Raw genomic sequence first — 17,871 nt, 5'->3', positions numbered from 1 at the left:
GCATTCGGGGCCCCCCACGAGGTTTTCCGCAAGCCTTACACTCTGAAATGTGCTCAAAAAAATGAGCCCGGCTTGTCAGGAGTGGGATTTGAACCCACGCCTCCAACCGGAGACCAGAACACCCAGATGCAGGGAAGAGCTGCGTCTCTTGAGTCTGGCGCCTTAGACCACTCAGCCACCCTGACAGCTATGGGCAGTATTGGGAAAGATTCTTCAGTACCCAATGTCGCCAGGTGCCAGCGCCGGTTTTCATGCCCCGATCTCTGCATCAAAAGTACCCAAACACTCACTTAAGGACCCAGGGATGGCAGGAAACGCCCACTGATGGAGCCAGTGGACAGTTTGCAGGGTGCAAATAAGGGCTGGCCTCAGATCACTCATGGCGTAGTGCCGGCCTGTCCATACCTGTCGAAGACCTGCATGCGGTCAAATGTGTCCGATTGACATTGTGGAAATAAAAAGAAACCAGCACCATGTTTCTGCCCGGTCTCGAACCGGGGACCTTTCACGTGTTAGGCGAATGTGATAACCACTACACTACAGAAACAGCTCTGGTCGGCTGCGCTCTAGTGTGCTGGGACAGCTTTCAGCTGAAAGGCTTTGTGGCACTGATGTCTCATGGGGCCCGCTGGTACCTGCCAGGTGGCACACACCAACGTGAAAGTTTGGCGCAAGCCTGCGCCGGACCTACATGGCAGCACTCACAGCACCTCACACACAGGCTGCAGACACATACAAAAGACCAAGCTGGATGCAACAGTGGCGCGAGCCATGGCAGTCCCCACCCAGAAGGCATGTCCAAACCTTTATACATCAGCTCGCCGCCAGCGCATCATTACAAAGGAGGGGGAATTTCCAACACTGCCTCTTGGGCCATGGGCTTAAAAGCAGTCAACCATTGGCGACGGGCATCGAACCAGATACGGTCACGCACAAACTATTTTTGGGGGGGAATTGGGGACTCTGTGTTTTTTGTTTTCGGCGCTCCAAAAAAAAAGGGCTCGTGCGGGATTTGAACCCGGGACCTCTCGCACCCTAAGCGAGAATCATACCCCTAGACCAACGAGCCACAGCATTCAGAGAACAGTGAGGGGGAGGGGGGTGGTCTGCTTACCTCACTTGGCGCCATGCCCCAGTCGCTCCACGGCCTGACCCCAGCGTGTCACGTGGACTGCCCCTGGCGCAAGCGCAGAGGACTGAGCTGCCTCTCAAGCAGAGAAACAAGAAGAAGAGCGGCAGCCTTCGCTGGCCAAAGGCCATCTGCTGCCGCTCGATCGGGCTCGATCAGACGAGATATATGTGGCCGACCGGCCTAGAGCGCAAACCTGTGCTGCTCAGGGTGGGCAGCTTCCCAGCAGGAGGATGTGTCTTGAAAGCCGACAGAGGCAAGAAGGCGCACTCCCTCAGCCCGCTCCAACCTCTGGATTCCTGCGAATTTCAGAAGAGAACTCTGGGGCAGCATGGCTTCTGTCATCTCCCAACAGCCTCTCTGTTCTTGCTATGTAAATACCTTTACATCCCCCGAACTGAGCATTTCTGTTTTTTTATTTTTATTTTGCTGAGGTGTGGTGCCTTCAACGACCGACAGGTGGCAGGAGAGCACTTTCTCCAACTGTGATGGGGACTTTTTTCACTTCCTGAGTAGACTGGGCTCAGTGACATATGCCACCAAGCCAGCCCCTAGAAAATGCAGGATTTGCAGCCGTGGGCCAGTGGGGGTTTAAGGGCAGGTGTGCCTCCTGCGTCTCTGGCAGACAGCTCCAGTTGCAAGGCAGCAGAAGAGAACAGGGAGGCTTGCCGGGCGCTGCATTCGGGGGCCCCCACGAAGTTTTCCGCAAGCCTTACACTCTGAAATGTGCTAAAAAAAATGAGCCCGGCTTGTCAGGAGTGGGATTTGAACCCACGCCTCCAATCGGAGACCAAATTTCAGAAGAGAACTCTGGGGCAGCATGGCTTCTGTCATCTCCCAACAGCCTCTCTGTCCTTGCTATGTAAATACCTTTACAGCCCCCTGGACTGAGCATGTCTGTTTTTTTATTTTTATTTTGCTGAGGTGTGGTGCCTTCAACGACCGACAGGTGGCAGGAGAGCACTTTCTCCAACTGTGAAGGGGACTTTTTTCACTTCCTGAGTAGACTGGGCTCAGTGACATATGCCACCAAGCCAGCCACTAGAAAATGCGGGTTTTGCAGCCGTGGGCCAGTGGGGGTTTAAGGGCAGGTGTGCCTGCGGCGTCACTGGCAGACAGCTCCAGTTGCAAGGCAGCAGAAGAGAACAGGGAGGCTTGCCGGGCGCTGCATTCGGGGGCCCCCATGAGGTTTTCCGCAAGCCTTACACTCTGAAATGTGCTCAAAAAAATGAGCCCGGCTTGTCAGGGGTGGGATTTGAACCCACGCCTCCAATCGGAGACTAGAACATCCAGATGCAGGGAAGAGCTGCGCCTCTTGAGTCTGGCGCGTTAGACCACTCTGCCACCCTGACAGCTATAGGCAGGACTGGGAAAGATTCTTCAGTACCCAATGTCGCCAGGTGCCAGCGCCGGTTTTCATGCCCCGATCTCTGCAGCAAAAGTACCCAAACACTCAGTTAAGGACCCAGGGATGGCAGGAAACGCCCACTGATGGAGCCAGTGGACAGTTTGCAGGGTGCAAATAAGGGCTGGCCTCAGATCCCTCATAGCGTAGTTCCGGCCTGTCCATACCTGTCGAAACCTGCATGCGGTCAAATGTGTCCGATTGACATTGTGGAAATAAAAAGAAACCAGCACCATGTTTCTGTGTTAGGCGAATGTGATAACCACTAGACTACAGAAACAGCTCTTGTAGGCTGCGCTTTCGTGTGCTGGGACAGCTTTCAGTTGAAAGGCTTTGTGGCACTGATGTCTCATGGGGCCCACTGGTACCTGCCAGGTGGCACACACCAACGTGAAAGTTTGGCGCAAGCCTGCGCCGGACCTACATGGCAGCACTCACAGCACCTCACACACAGGCTGCAGACACATACAAAACACCAAGCTGGATGCAACAGTTGCGCGAGCCACGGCAGTCCCCACCCAGAAGGCATGTCCAAACCTTTATACATCAGCTCGCCGCCAGCGCATCATTACAAAGGAGGGGGAATTTCCAACACTGCCTCTTGGGCCATGGGCTTAAAAGCAGCCAACCATTGGCGACGTGCATCGAACCAGATACGGTCACGCACAAACTATTTTTGGGGGGGAATTGGGGACTCTGTGTTTTTTGTTTTCCGCGCTCCAAGAAAAAGGGCTCGTCCAGGATTGGAACCCGGGTCCTCTCGCAGCCTAAGCGAGAATCATACCCCTAGACCAACGAGCCACCGCATGCAGAGAGCAGTGTGGGGGGTGGTCTGCTTACCTCACTTGGCGCCATGCCCCAGTCGCTCCACGGACTGACCCCTGCGTGTCACCTGGCCTGCCCCTGGCCGAGCGCAGAGGACTGAGCTGCCTCTCAAGCAGAGAAACAAGAAGAAGAGCGGCAGCCTTCGCTGGCCAAAGGCCATCTGCTGCCGCTCGATCGGGCTCGATCAGGCGAGATATATGTGGCCGACCGGCCTAGAGCGCAAACCTGTGCTGCTCAGGGTGGGCAGCGTCCCAGCAGGAGGATGTGTCTTGAAAGCCGACAGAGGCAAGAAGGCGCACTCCCTCAGCCCGCTCCAACCTCTGGATTCCTGCAAATTTCAGAAGAGAACTCTGGGGCAGCATGGCTTCTGTCATCTCCCAACAGCCTCTCTGTCCTTGCTATGTAAATACCTTTACAGCCCCCTGGACTGAGCATGTCTGTTTTTTTATTTTTATTTTGCTGAGGTGTGGTGCCTTCAACGACCGACAGGTGGCAGGAGAGCACTTTCTCCAACTGTGAAGGGGACTTTTTTCACTTCCTGAGTAGACTGGGCTCAGTGACATATGCCACCAAGCCAGCCACTAGAAAATGCGGGTTTTGCAGCCGTGGGCCAGTGGGGGTTTAAGGGCAGGTGTGCCTGCGGCGTCTCTGGCAGACAGCTCCAGTTGCAAGGCAGCAGAAGAGAACAGGGAGGCTTGCCGGGCGCTGCATTCGGGGGCCCCCAGGAGGTTTTCCGCAAGCCTTACACTCTGAAATGTGCTCAAAAAAATGAGCCCGGCTTGTCAGGAGTGGGATTTGAACCCACGCCTCCAATCGGAGACCAGAACACCCAGATGCAGGGAAGAGCTGTGCCTCTTGAGTCTGGCGCCTTAGACCACTCGGCCACGGGCAGGATTGGGAAAGATTCTTCAGTACCCAATGTCGCCATGTGCCAGCGCCAGTTTTCATGCCCCGATCTCTGCAGCAAAAGTACCCAAACACTCAGTTAAAGGATAGTTCCGGGACTTTTTTTTTATTGTCCCTACGGTTCGGCCATGTGTTTTTAAGCATAACTCGGTAGATCGTAGAAAACTTTCCTATGGACCTTACCCGACTTTTCGTCCATTAACGCACTCGAAATCAGCCGCCATTTTCTGATAATCCTATCATTTCCCCCCATCGCCCTGGCTCACCTGCTTTTGCGGCACTAAATCAAATCCCCCGCCCCTGAGCCTGACATCAGCAGACGCGTACCGCCCATTTCCCAACGCCAAAGCACGTTTCGTGTCAACAATCCCTGCGCCTCAGCTAATGACGTGTCGCCATGGAAATGGCAGGACGCCTCTTTCCTCAATAAGTATAAACACACCGTTTCACAACACACAGCAGCAGATTTTCGATTCCATTACTCTCTCTGTGTTACTTTGAGTATTCTGTGACTCGTTTCTGTGCTCTGGTCAGCTACCTTCATTGATTGTAGCCCGTGTGAACAGATACCAGTACCACCGCTATAAAATATTTTACTTTCTTTACCACACAATGGCTACAATAATGCCGTATATGTACGAGCCCGAGTACACCGAGGAAGAACTACTGGAAAGGCAAGCACGCGAAAACGATGGGGATTCAGACGGCAGTTGGGAGGACCAGTCAACGGATGAAGAGCCTGGACCATGTCGCATGGACGGCGTCTCCACCTGGTGCACGTGCAATCGGTGCGAGCTAATGCCAACTGAGGAGGAGAACTGCTGCTGCCGTGAAAATTCCGGGTGCTTGGCCTACATTTCGGAAGGCGAGCCAAGTCCGCAATGCATCACCGAGCTGCCAGAGTTCAGGGAAGCCTGCCTCTCACGGACCGTGTTGAGGATGATGATGGTGCTTATGCACGAACTTTGCGGCACTGTTCGTCCGCTTAATCAGAGTAACGAGTAAGTATACTCTGGTTGTGATGTCAGTGATGCCACTACTATTTCATGGTCGTCTCATCATTCGAATGCATGTAAATTGGTTCCATGTTGTGCATTTTCTAGATAGATTTTTTTTCAAAGCAGAATGACATTTTTTACCTGAATCGACAGTGATAAGAAAGTTGTCATTTTAATACAGTTTGCATCTTTCATTTTCACAGGTGGTACAGGCTGGTGGCCTATCGTTGCTTCACTTGGTGGCTTCATGGGAGGCTCGGACACCGCGTTCGGAGAGTAATACCTGCCTTTGCGGTACTTGCCATTAGACAACATTTCCCCAGCGACAGTGGACAATACCGCGGATTTTCCCTGGATGTGCTGCAACCGCAACTTTACAATGTGTAATGTTTATAATTTATGTTCAATTGAAATTAAGATCTAAAATAAAACCCAACATATATTTTAACAATGGTTGTTTTGATTTTTTAAATGAATCTAGTGTGTCTCCATTGAATAGTCTTCCTGTGCCTTGTCTTGTCACACCACATGTCTCCGGCCAGCATCCTCCCTCACGCTGGCCGCCCACCTTCAATCCACATAACCGTTGAACCCATATGCAGCAGACATACATATGTTATTTTGCGGGTTGGCATCAAGCCTCCCGGCCTTGCCTCCGACCCCAAAAATACTTACCACACCACTTTGTTCAAGCGTTGGCAATAAAAGGAAGGCCGTTGGATTTTATTGATACAAAACATGGTTATAGGTAAATAATCAATATGGTTGATCATAATAAATAATCCTTTTGGGCACCGGGTACAGAGATGACCCCCTCTGGCCCGTGCCGCCTTGCCACCACAGGCCAGCCTGCTGCTGACTAACTGCCTAGGCATCCAGGGTCTCCAGGGTGAACTGCACCCATATATTATCCTGGGAGGGTGAGGTATTTATAAACTCACCCCCCTGCCTTCCATGTACTAGATCCTGCAGCCTGCCTCTTACATGCAGTTAGATGGCCTCTCCTTGGTGAGGCCCTGCGGCAAACGAGTCTTGTCTGCACGACCACCGCCCCAATCCACCCCCCGCCCTATCAAAGGCAGTTCGCACCGGGGTACTTGTGCTGCCAAGTGGAGCTGTCATTATCGTAAACCAACACCCTGTGTACTGCACACGAACATCGCTTGCCTCAAGACGAACTATTTTGGATCGAGAGCAAAGAAAAATGAAAATCGCTGAATATTCTCTAAACATTTGATGTCCAATAAATGTACTTTGCCAAATGTACAATCTTGCAGTTTGCTTTTAAACCACAGTTTCATATTCCGAATTGTGGCGCTGTATTGTGAGATGATCTAAGACCCTGTGTACAGCAAAGGAACATCGCGTGCCTCAAAATGAACTTTTTGGAACCTGAGCAAATAAAAATGCAAATCGCTGAATATTCTCTAAACATTTGATGTCAAATAAATGTACTTTACCAAATTTACAATCTTGCGGTTTGATTTAAAAGTACAGTTTCATATTGCGAATTGTGGCGCGCTGTGTTGTGAGCTGATCTGTGTTGGTTTCCGGGTTCTGTGTGGAGTCGCGTAGAAGACGCCTGGGCGCGTTTGCCTACGCAGCACAGTCACGTCACGGATAGAGGCGGGGAATATGAATGTTTTGATAAAGTCTGTTTCAGGGGCGGGGGATTTGATTTAGTGCCGCAAAAGCAAGTGAGCCAGGGCGATGGGGGGAAATGATAGGATTATCAGAAAATGGCGGCTGATTTCGAGTGCGTTAATGGACGAAAAGTCGGGTAAGGTCCATAGGAAAGTTTTCTACGATCTACCGAGTTATGCTTAAAAACACATGGCCGAACCGTAGGGACAATAAAAAAAAAGTCCCGGAACTATCCTTTAAGGACCCAGGGATGGCAGGAAACGCCCACTGATGGAGCCAGTGGACAGTTTGCAGGGTGCAAATAAGGGCTGGCCTCAGATCACTCATGGCGTAGTGCCGGCCTGTCCATACCTGTCGAAACCTGCATGCGGTCAAATGTGTCCGATTGACATTCTGGAAATAAAAAGAAACCAGCACCATGTTCCTGTGTTAGGCGAATGTGATAACCACTACACTACAGAAACAGCTCTGGTAGGCTGCGCTTTTGTGTGCTGGGACAGCTTTCAGTTGAAAGGCTTTGTGGCACTGATGTCTCATGGGGCCCACTGATACCTGCCAGGTGGCACACACCAACGTGAAAGTTTGGCGCAAGCCTGCGCCGGACCTACATGGCAGCACTCACAGCACCTCACACACAGGCTACAGACACATACAAAACACCAAGCTGGATGCAACAGTGGCGCGAGCCACGCCAGTCCCCACCCAGAAGGCATGTCCAAACCTTTATACATCAGCTCGCCGCCAGCGCATCATTACAAAGGAGGGGGAATTTCCAACACTGCCTCTTGGGCCATGGGCTTAAAAGCAGCCAACCATTGGCGACGGACATCGAACCAGATACGGTCACGCACAAACTATTTTTGGGGGGGAATTGGGGACTCTGTGTTTTTTGTTTTCCGCGCTCCAAAAAAAGGGCTCGTCCGGGATTGGAACCCGGGACCTCTCGCACCCTAAGCGAGAATCATACCCCTAGAACAACGAGCCACCACATGCAGAGAGCAGTGGGGGGGGTGGTCTGCTTACCTCACTTGGCGCCATGCCCCAGTCGCTCCACGGCCTGACCCCTGCGTGTCACGTGGCCTGCCCCTGGCGCAAGCGCAGAGGACTGAGCTGCCTCTCAAGCAGAGAAACAAGAAGAAGAGCGGCAGCCTTCGCTGGCCAAAGGCCATCTGCTGCCGCTCGATCGGGCTCGATCAGGCGAGATATATGTGGCCGACCGGCCTAGAGCGCAAACCTGTGCTGCTCAGGGTGGGCAGCTTCCCAGCAGGAGGATGTGTCTTGAAAGCCGACAGAGGCAAGAAGGCGCACTCCCTCAGCCAGCTCCAACCTCTGGATTCCTGCGAATTTCAGAAGAGAACTCTGAGGCAGCATGGTTCTGTCATCTCCCAACAGCCTCTCTGTCCTTGCTATGTAAATACCTTTACAGCCCCCTGGACTGAGCATGTCTGTTTTTTTATTTTTATTTTGCTGAGGTGTGGTGCCTTCAACGACCGACAGGTGGCAGGAGAGCACTTTCTCCAACTGTGAAGGGGACTTTTTTCACTTCCTGAGTAGACTGGGCTCAGTGACATATGCCACCAAGCCAGCCACTAGAAAATGCGGGTTTTGCAGCCGTGGGCCAGTGGGGGTTTAAGGGCAGGTGTGCCTGCGGCATCTCTGGCAGACAGCTCCAGTTGCAAGGCAGCAGAAGAGAACAGGGAGGCTTGCCGGGCGCTGCATTCGGGGGCCCCCACAAGGTTTTCTGCAAGCCTTACACTCTGAAATGTGCTCAAAAAAATAAGCCGGCTTGTCAGGAGTGGGATTTGAACCCACGCCTCCAATCGGAGACCAGAACACCCAGATGCAGGGAAGAGCTGCGCCTCTTGAGTCCGGCGCGTTAGACCACTCGGCCACCCTGACAGCTATAGGCAGGACTGGGAAAGATTCTTCAGTACCCAATGTCGCCAGGTGCCAGCGCCGGTTTTCATGCCCCGATCTCTGCAGCAAAAGTACCCAAACACTCAGTTAAGGACCCAGGGATGGGAGGAAACGCCCACTGATGGAGCCAGTGGACAGTTTGCAGGGTGCAAATAAGGGCTGGCCTCAGATCACTCATGGCGTAGTGCCGGCCTGTCCATACCTGTCGAAACCTGCATGCGGTCAAATGTGTCCGATTGACATTGTGGAAATAAAAAGAAACCAGCACCATGTTCCTGTGTTAGGCGAATGTGATAACCACTACACTACAGAAACAGCTCTGGTAGGCTGCGCTTTCGTGTGCTGGGACAGCTTTCAGTTGAAAGGCTTTGTGGCACTGATGTCTCATGGGGCCCGCTGGTACCTGCCAGGTGGCACACACCAACGTGAAAGTTTGGCGCAAGCCTGCGCGGGACCTACATGGCAGCACTCACAGCACCTCACACACAGACTGCAGACACATACAAAAGACCAAGCTGGATGCAACAGTGGCGCGAGCCACGGCAGTCCCCACCCAGAAGGCATGTCCAAACCTTTATAAATCAGCTCGCCACCAGCGCATCATTACAAAGGAGGGGGAATTTCCAACACTGCCTCTTGGGCCATGGGCTTAAAAGCAGCCAACCATTGGCGACGGGCATCGAACCAGATAGGGTCACGTACAAACTATTTTTGGGGGGGAATTGGGGACTCTGTGTTTTTTGTTTTCCGCGCTCCAAAAAAAAAGGGCTCGTCCAGGATTGGAACCCGGGACCTCTCGCACCCTAAGCAAGAATCATACCCCTAGACCAACGAGCCACCGCATGCAGAGAGCAGTGGGGGGGAAGGTGGTCTGCTTACCTCAGTTGGTGCCATGCCCCAGTCGCTCCACGGCCTGACCCCAAGGTGTCACGTGGCCTGCCCCTGGCGCAAGCGCAGAGGACTGAGCTGCCTCTCAAGCAGAGAAACAAGAAGAAGAGCGGCAGCCTTCGCTGGCCAAAGGCCATCTGCTGCCGCTCGATCGGGCTCGATCAGGCGAGATATATGTGGCCGACCAGCCTAGAGCGCAAACCTGTGCTGCTCAGGGTGGGCAGCTTCCCAGCAGGAGGATGTGTCTTGAAAGCCGACAGAGGCAAGAAGGCGCACTCCCTCAGCCCGCTCCAACCTCTGGATTCCTGCTAATTTCAGAAGAGAACTCTGGGGAAGCATGGCTTCTGTCATCTCCCAACAGCCTCTCTGTTCTTGCTATGTAAATACCTTTACATCCCCCGAACTGAGCATGTCTGTTTTTTTATTTTTATTTTGCTGAGGTGTGGTGCCTTCAACGACCGACAGGTGGCAGGAGAGCACTTTCTCCAACTGTGAAGGGGACTTTTTTCACTTCCTGAGTAGACTGGGCTCAGTGACATATGCCACCAAGCCAGCCACTAGAAAATGCAGGTTTTGCAGCCGTGGGCCAGTGGGGGTTTAAGGGCAGGTGTGCCTCCGGCGTCTCTGGCAGACAGCTCCAGTTGCAAGGCAGCAGAAGAGAACAGGGAGGCTTGCCGGGCGCTGCATTCGGGGGCCCCCACGAGGTTTTCCGCAAGCCTTACACTCTGAAATGTGCTCAAAAAAATGAGCCCGGCTTGTCAGGAGTGGGATTTGAACCCACGCCTCCAATCGGAGACCAAATTTCAGAAGAGAACTCTGGGGCAGCATGGCTTCTGTCATCTCCCAACAGCCTCTCTGTCCTTGCTATGTAAATACCTTTACAGCCCCCTGGACTGAGCATGTCTGTTTTTTTATTTTTATTTTGCTGAGGTGTGGTGCCTTCAACGACCGACAGGTGGCAGGAGAGCACTTTCTCCAACTGTGAAGGGGACTTTTTTCACTTCCTGAGTAGACTGGGCTCAGTGACATATGCCACCAAGCCAGCCACTAGAAAATGCGGGTTTTGCAGCCGTGGGCCAGTGGGGGTTTAAGGGCAGGTGTGCCTGCGGCGTCTCTGGCAGACAGCTCCAGTTGCAAGGCAGCAGAAGAGAACAGGGAGGCTTGCCAGGCGCTGCATTCGGGGGCCCCCATGAGGTTTTCCGCAAGCCTTACACTCTGAAATGTGCTCAAAAAAATGAGCCCGGCTTGTCAGGGGTGGGATTTGAACCCACGCCTCCAATCGGAGACTAGAACATCCAGATGCAGGGAAGAGCTGCGCCTCTTGAGTCTGGCGCGTTAGACCACTCGGCCACCCTGACAGCTATAGGCAGGACTGGGAAAGATTCTTCAGTACCCAATGTCGCCAGGTGCCAGCGCCGGTTTTCATGCCCCGATCTCTGCAGCAAAAGTACCCAAACACTCAGTTAAGGACCCAGGGATGGCAGGAAACGCCCACTGATGGAGCCAGTGGACAGATTGCAGGGTGCAAATAAGGGCTGGCCTCAGATCCCTCATAGCGTAGTTCCGGCCTGTCCATACCTGTCGAAACCTGCATGCGGTCAAATGTGTCCGATTGACATTGTGGAAATAAAAAGAAACCAGCACCATGTTTCTGTGTTAGGCGAATGTGATAACCACTAGACTACAGAAACAGCTCTTGTAGGCTGCGCTTTCGTGTGCTGGGACAGCTTTCAGTTGAAAGGCTTTGTGGCACTGATGTCTCATGGGGCCCACTGGTACCTGCCAGGTGGCACACACCAACGTGAAAGTGTGGCGCAAGCCTGCGCCGGACCTACATGGCAGCACTCACAGCACCTCACACACAGGCTGCAGACACATACAAAACACCAAGCTGGATGCAACAGTGGCGGGAGCCACGGCAGTCCCCACCCAGAAGGCATGTCCAAACCTTTATACATCAGCTCGCCGCCAGCGCATCATTACAAAGGAGGGGGAATTTCCAACACTGCCTCTTGGGCCATGGGCTTAAAAGCAGCCAACCATTGGCGACGTGCATCGAACCAGATACGGTCACGCACAAACTATTTTTGGGGGGGAATTGGGGACTCTGTGTTTTTTGTTTTCCGCGCTCCAAGAAAAAGGGCTCATCCAGGATTGGAACCCGGGACCTCTCGCAGCCTAAGCGAGAATCATACCCCTAGACCAACGAGCCACCGCATGCAGAGAGCAGTGTGGGGGGTGGTCTGCTTACCTCACTTGGCGCCATGCCCCAGTCGCTCCACGGACTGACCCCTGCGTGTCACCTGGCCTGCCCCTGGCCGAGCGCAGAGGACTGAGCTGCCTCGCAAGCAGAGAAACAAGAAGAAGAGCGGCAGCCTTCGCTGGCCAAAGGCCATCTGCTGCCGCTCGATCGGGCTCGATCAGGCGAGATATATGTGGCCGACCGGCCTAGAGCGCAAACCTGTGCTGCTCAGGGTGGGCAGCGTCCCAGCAGGAGGATGTGTCTTGAAAGCCGACAGAGGCAAGAAGGCACACTCCCTCAGCCCGCTCCAACCTCTGGATTCCTGCAAATTTCAGAAGAGAACTCTGGGGCAGCATGGCTTCTGTCATCTCCCAACAGCCTCTCTGTCCTTGCTATGTAAATACCTTTACAGCCCCCTGGACTGAGCATGTCTGTTTTTTTATTTTTATTTTGCTGAGGTGTGGTGCCTTCAGCGACCGACAGGTGGCAGGAGAGCACTTTCTCCAACTGTGAAGGGGACTTTTTTCACTTCCTGAGTAGACTGGGCTCAGTGACATATGCCACCAAGCCAGCCACTAGAAAATGCGGGTTTTGCAGCCGTGGGCCAGTGGGGGTTTAAGGGCAGGTGTGCCTGCGGCGTCTCTGGCAGACAGCTCCAGTTGCAAGGCAGCAGAAGAGAACAGGGAGGCTTGCCGGGCGCTGCATTCGGGGGCCCCCACGAGGTTTTCCGCAAGCCTTACACTCTGAAATGTGCTCAAAAAAATGAGCCCGGCTTGTCAGGAGTGGGATTTGAACCCACGCCTCCAATCGGAGACCAGAACACCCAGATGCAGGGAAGAGCTGTGCCTCTTGAGTCTGGCGCCTTAGACCACTCGGCCACCCTGACGGCTATGGGCAGGATTGGGAAAGATTCTTCAGTACCCAATGTCGCCATGTGCCAGCGCCAGTATTCATGCCCCGATCTCTGCAGCAAAAGTACCCAAACACTCAGTTAAAGGATAGTTCCGGGACTTTTTTTTTATCGTCCCTACGGTTCGGCCATGTGTTTTTAAGCATAACTCGGTAGATCGTAGAAAACTTTCCTATGGACCTTACCCGACTTTTCGTCCATTAACGCACTCGAAATCAGCCGCCATTTTCTGATAATCCTATCATTTCCCCCCATCGCCCTGGCTCACCTGCTTTTGCGGCACTAAATCAAATCCCCCGCCCCTGAGCCTGACATCAGCAGACGCGTACCGCCCATTTCCCAACGCCAAAGCACGTTTCGTGTCAACAATCGCTGCGCCTCAGCTAATGACGTGTCGCCATGGAAATGGCAGGACGCCTCTTTCCTCAATAAGTATAAACACACCGTTTCACAACACACAGCAGCAGATTTTCGATTCCATTACTCTCTCTGTGTTACCTTGAGTATTCTGTGACTCGTTTCTGTGCTCTGGTCAGCTACCTTCATTGATTGTAGCCCGTGTGAACAGATACCAGTACCACCGCTATAAAATATTTTACTTTCTTTACCACACAATGGCTACAATAATGCCGTATATGTACGAGCCCGAGTACACCGAGGAAGAACTACTGGAAAGGCAAGCACGCGAAAACGATGGGGATTCGGACGGCAGTTGGGAGGACCAGTCAACGGATGAACAGCCTGGACCATGTCGCATCGACGGCGTCTCCACCTGGTGCACGTGCAATCGGTGCCAGCTAATGCCAACTGAGGAGGAGAACTGCTGCTGCCGTGAAAATTCCGGGTGCTTGGCCTACATTTCGGAAGGTGAGCCAAGTCCGCAATGCATCACCGAGCTGCCAGAGTTCAGGGAAGCCTGCCTCTCACGGACCGTGTTGAGGATGATGATGGTGCTTATGCACGAACTTTGCGGCACTGTTCGTCCGCGTAATCAGAGTAACGAGTAAGTATACTCTGGTTGTGATGTCAGTGATGCCACTACTATTTCATGGTTGTCTCATCATTCGAATGCATGTAAATTGGTTCCATGTTGTGCATTTTCTAGATAGATTTTTTTTCAAAGCAGAATGACATTTTTTACCTGAATCGACAGTGATAAGAAAGTTGCCATTTTAATACAGTTTGCATCTTTCATTTTCACAGGTGGTACAGGCTGGTGGCCTATCGTTGCTTCACTTGGTGGCTTCACGGGAGGCTCGGACACCGCGTTCGGAGAGTAATACCTGCCTGTGCGGTACTTGCCATTAGACAACATTTCCCCAGCGACAGTGGACAATACCGCGGATTTTCCCTGGATGTGCTGCAACGGCAACTTTACAATGTGTGATGTTTACTATTTATGTTCAATTGAAATTAAGATCTAAAATAAAACCCAACATATATTTTAACAATGGTTGTTTTGATTTTTTAAATGAATCTAGTGTGTCTCCATTGAATAGTCTTCCTGTGCCTTGTCTTGTCACACCACATGTCTCCGGCCAGCATCCTCCCTCACGCTGGCCGCCCACCTTCAATCCACATAACCGTTGAACCCATATGCAGCAGACATACATATGTTATTTTGCGGGTTGGCATCAAGCCTCCCGGCCTTGCCTCCGACCCCAAAAATACTTACCACACCACTTTGTTCAAGCGTTGGCAATAAAAGGAAGGCCGTTGGATTTTATTGATACAAAACATGGTTATAGGTAAATAATCAATATGGTTGATCATAATAAATAATCCTTTTGGGCACCGGGTACAGAGATGACCCCCTCTGGCCCGTGCCGCCTTGCCACCACAGGCCAGCCTGCTGCTGACTAACTGCCTAGGCATCCAGGGTCTCCAGGGTGAACTGCACCCATATATTCTCCTGGGAGGGTGAGGTATTTATAAACTCACCCCCCTGCCTTCCATGTACTAGATCCTGCAGCCTGCCTCTTACATGCAGTTAGATGGCCTCTCCTTGGTGAGGCCCTGCGGCAAACGAGTCTTGTCTGCACGACCACCGCCCCAATCCACCCCCCGCCCTATCAAAGGCAGTTCGCACCGGGGTACTTGTGCTGCCAAGTGGAGCTGTCATTATCGTAAACCAACACCCTGTGTACTGCACACGAACATCGCTTGCCTCAAGACGAACTATTTTGGATCGAGAGCAAAGAAAAATGAAAATCGCTGAATATTCTCTAAACATTTGATGTCCAATAAATGTACTTTGCCAAATGTACAATCTTGCAGTTTGCTTTTAAACCACAGTTTCATATTCCGAATTGTGGCGCTGTATTGTGAGATGATCTAAGACCCTGTGTACAGCAAAGGAACATCGCGTGCCTCAAAACGAACTTTTTGGAACCTGAGCAAATAAAAATGCAAATCGCTGAATATTCTCTAAACATTTGATGTCAAATAAATGTACTTTACCAAATTTACAATCTTGCGGTTTGATTTAAAAGTACAGTTTCATATTGCGAATTGTGGCGCGCTGTGTTGTGAGCTGATCTGTGTTGGTTTCCGGGTTCTGTGTGGAGTCGCGTAGAAGACGCCTGGGCGCGTTTGCCTACGCAGCACAGTCACGTCACGGATAGAGGCGGGGAATATGAATGTTTTGATAAAGTCTGTTTCAGGGGCGGGGGATTTGATTTAGTGCCGCAAAAGCAAGTGAGCCAGGGCGATGGGGGGAAATGATAGGATTATCAGAAAATGGCGGCTGATTTCGAGTGCGTTAATGGACGAAAAGTCGGGTAAGGTCCATAGGAAAGTTTTCTACGATCTACCGAGTTATGCTTAAAAACACATGGCCGAACCGTAGGGACAATAAAAAAAAAGTCCCGGAACTATCCTTTAAGGACCCAGGGATGGCAGGAAACGCCCACTGATGGAGCCAGTGGACAGTTTGCAGGGTGCAAATAAGGGCTGGCCTCAGATCACTCATGGCGTAGTGCCGGCCTGTCCATACCTGTCGAAACCTGCATGCGGTCAAATGTGTCCGATTGACATTCTGGAAATAAAAAGAAACCAGCACCATGTTCCTGTGTTAGGCGAATGTGATAACCACTACACTACAGAAACAGCTCTGGTAGGCTGCGCTTTTGTGTGCTGGGACAGCTTTCAGTTGAAAGGCTTTGTGGCACTGATGTCTCATGGGGCCCACTGATACCTGCCAGGTGGCACACACCAACGTGAAAGTTTGGCGCAAGCCTGCGCCGGACCTACATGGCAGCACTCACAGCACCTCACACACAGGCTACAGACACATACAAAACACCAAGCTGGATGCAACAGTGGCGCGAGCCACGGCAGTCCCCACCCAGAAGGCATGTCCAAACCTTTATACATCAGCTCGCCGCCAGCGCATCATTACAAAGGAGGGGGAATTTCCAACACTGCCTCTTGGGCCATGGGCTTAAAAGCAGCCAACCATTGGCGACGGGCATCGAACCAGATACGGTCACGCACAAACTATTTTTGGGGGGGAATTGGGGACTCTTTTTGTTTTCCGCGCTCCAAAAAAAGGGCTCGTCCGGGATTGGAACCCGGGACCTCTCGCACCCTAAGCGAGAATCATACCCCTAGAACAACGAGCCACCACATGCAGAGAGCAGTGGGCGGGGTGGTCTGCTTACCTCACTTGGCGCCATGCCCCAGTCGCTCCACGGCCTGACCCCTGCGTGTCACGTGGCCTGCCCCTGGCGCAAGCGCAGAGGACTGAGCTGCCTCTCAAGCAGAGAAACAAGAAGAAGAGCGGCAGCCTTCGCTGGCCAAAGGCCATCTGCTGCCGCTCAATCGGGCTCGATCAGGCGAGATATATGTGGCCGACCGGCCTAGAGCGCAAACCTGTGCTGCTCAGGGTGGGCAGCTTCCCAGCAGGAGGATGTGTCTTGAAAGCCGACAGAGGCAAGAAGGCGCACTCCCTCAGCCCGCTCCAACCTCTGGATTCCTGCGACTTTCAGAAGAGAACTCTGGGGCAGCATGGCTTCTGTCATCTCCCAACAGCCTCTCTGTTCTTGCTATGTAAATACCTTTACATCCCCCGAACTGAGCATGTCTGTTTTTTTATTTTTATTTTGCTGAGGTGTGGTGCCTTCAACGACCGACAGGTGGCAGGAGAGCACTTTCTCCAACTGTGAAGGGGACTTTTTTCACTTCCTGAGTAGACTGGGCTCAGTGACATATGCAACCAAGCCAGCCACTAGAAAATGCAGGTTTTGCAGCCGTGGGCCAGTGGGGGTTTAAGGGCAGGTGTGCCTCCGGCGTCTCTGGCAGACAGCTCCAGTTGCAAGGCAGCAGAAGAGAACAGGGAGGCTTGCCGGGCGCTGCATTCGGGGGCCCCCACGAGGTTTTCCGCAAGCCTTACACTCTGAAATGTGCTAAAAAAAATGAGCCCGGCTTGTCAGGAGTGGGATTTGAACCCACGCCTCCAATCGGAGACCAAATTTCAGAAGAGAACTCTGGGGCAGCATGGCTTCTGTCATCTCCCAACAGCCTCTCTGTCCTTGCTATGTAAATACCTTTACAGCCCCCTGGACTGAGCATGTCTGTTTTTTTATTTTTATTTTGCTGAGGTGTGGTGCCTTCAACGACCGACAGGTGGCAGGAGAGCACTTTCTCCAACTGTGAAGGGGACTTTTTTCACTTCCTGAGTAGACTGGGCTCAGTGACATATGCCACCAAGCCAGCCACTAGAAAATGCGGGTTTTGCAGCCGTGGGCCAGTGGGGGTTTAAGGGCAGGTGTGCCTGCGGCGTCTCTGGCAGACAGCTCCAGTTGCAAGGCAGCAGAAGAGAACAGGGAGGCTTGCCGGGCGCTGCATTCGGGGGCCCCCATGAGGTTTTCCGCAAGCCTTACACTCTGAAATGTGCTCAAAAAAATGAGCCCGGCTTGTCAGGGGTGGGATTTGAACCCACGCCTCCAATCGGAGACTAGAACATCCAGATGCAGGGAAGAGCTGCGCCTCTTGAGTCTGGCGCGT

The 17,871-nt window shown here is 52.5% G+C and overlaps 2 non-coding genes across 2 annotated transcripts; both read right to left on the bottom strand.

The window, feature by feature from the left end:
• Window positions 1–474: 474 nt before the first annotated feature.
• TRNAV-AAC (transfer RNA valine (anticodon AAC)) lies at window positions 475–547 on the bottom strand. The gene has a single exon. It is a non-coding gene; the product is annotated as a tRNA-Val (tRNA).
• Window positions 548–12,728: 12,181 nt separating this feature from the next.
• On the bottom strand, window positions 12,729–12,840 carry TRNAL-CAA (transfer RNA leucine (anticodon CAA)). The gene is made up of 2 exons: window positions 12,803–12,840; window positions 12,729–12,774 (listed from the first exon to the last, which is right to left on the bottom strand). It is a non-coding gene; the product is annotated as a tRNA-Leu (tRNA).
• Between the last annotated feature and the right edge of the window lie 5,031 nt (window positions 12,841–17,871).

This window comes from Ambystoma mexicanum, chromosome 2q, assembly GCF_040938575.1.
Source record: "Ambystoma mexicanum isolate Mex_15411 chromosome 2q, UKY_AmexF1_1, whole genome shotgun sequence".
Classification (NCBI taxonomy): Eukaryota; Metazoa; Chordata; class Amphibia; order Caudata; family Ambystomatidae; genus Ambystoma; species Ambystoma mexicanum.
The sequence above is the reverse complement of the archived record's forward strand: the minus strand, read 5'-3'. Positions and strand labels throughout refer to the sequence as shown.